The sequence below is a fragment of the Grammomys surdaster genome, unplaced genomic scaffold, assembly GCF_004785775.1.
Source record: "Grammomys surdaster isolate TR1022 unplaced genomic scaffold, NIH_TR_1.0 98, whole genome shotgun sequence".
In the NCBI taxonomy this organism is placed as follows: Eukaryota; Metazoa; Chordata; class Mammalia; order Rodentia; family Muridae; genus Grammomys; species Grammomys surdaster.
This window is the reverse complement of record NW_021604577.1, coordinates 6,835,251-6,836,940: the sequence shown is the minus strand read 5'-3', so window position 1 is coordinate 6,836,940 and position 1,690 is coordinate 6,835,251.

Below are 1,690 nucleotides of genomic sequence, written 5' to 3'. Positions count from 1 at the left end.
TGTCTGCAACCTTAATAAGATCTGTAATAAAGTAACTACTTATTATGTATTGAAAATACAGTAGGACATTTGCATATATTGTTTCATTAACTCACAATGATGTTGAACCAAGAACCATTTCAATATATCATGTTTGGCTCAATTAAGTTAAATTTATCTAATGAAAAGGTACTGATGTCATGTCCCTAGACCAAAAGTCATCATTTTCCAATACTTCACCATGACAGAATCATATGTCTACTACTCAAACAAAAAAAGTAAAAATCCTTTTATCAGTTTCAAAGTAATATATATTTCTTGGTGATGTATGGTTAAAATAATTTTAACAATACTCCTCCTCATCTTAAATATATATATATGTATATATATGTATGTATATGTATGTATACATATATATATATATAATCATTTAAAATTGAAGCAAACTCCTAAAATAGTTATTACTTAACTATTAATTGTTAACTATTAGCAAGCTGTTCATGGTTATTTTGTTTACTACTTTAATTTAGTATTTAAATCAAACGTTGACTTGCATCTACTGGTTTTTGATGATTTTTTTGCATTTCATACAAATAATTAAATGTTGATTTAATTGCTATCTATACCTATTAGTCTCTATCAAGACAGGTAATGAAAGAGATTCTTATCTATGATGCTTTCAAGAGTGTTTAATGATACTCTTATAATATTTGTGTTACTAGTGAACTAGTATTTTCTAGGCTGATCATAGTTATATATGATAAGGTTTATAGCAAATGTGACATTGACAATTACTTTTCTTCTTCAGAAGCATGCACAGTATTTTCAGCACTATAAACTCTATTCAGTAAAGGAGAAGATTCTAGTTAAACACCAGCCAAGTTTCTCTACATTCAAAGAAACAAATAATTTGTGACTTCATGAATAAGACCTGAATACCAGGTTATTGCAATATCCTGTTTTTAGGGGGCATTTTGGGACACACCTACCCCCTAGCTAATGACTCAACAAGATATAAACTACCAATTTTTGATTGTGTTTGAGGGCTTATCATATGAAATGAAACTTATCTGGTATTCCTACAGTACCCAAGAACCTGATAGGAGATTGGTCATGGGGAACCAGGAGAAAACATACTACTATAATATAGAAACACATATTTCTAGATCTAATTAATAGCTTAGTGTCCAGAATTAATAGTGTTTTATATACATGATGATATATTCATTTTATATAAAATAGGTTTATAGTTATAAGCATGAAATGATATAAATATAGCATTATATCAAAATAGTAAAGAATATTCTTGAACAGAACATTTGAAACAGAATTTAGTTCTATTAAAGAACTGTGTGATTTCTCACAGGTCACACGTCATCTGTTTAATTTTATTGTGGTAAAATTAGAATGTCCTAATGATACCATGTCCATCTGTCTTCAGAATAACTCTGTATTTTGTTGTTCTCTTTTAAATTGAAACTATGATAGTAAATGAGATTAGAACAAATCTAATTACTTATTGTTCATTTGAAACTATGTTTAAATACTCGTCCGTTATTAAACATTTCTTTTTATTTTTTTATTTACTCTGTTTTTTTTTTAAGTGTATAGGGTTGTAAGTTGTCCTGGAACTATCTTTGTAAGTCAGAATGCCCTTGAACTTAGAGGTCTACCTGTCTTGGCCTCATGTGTACTAGGATTAAAGGTGTAC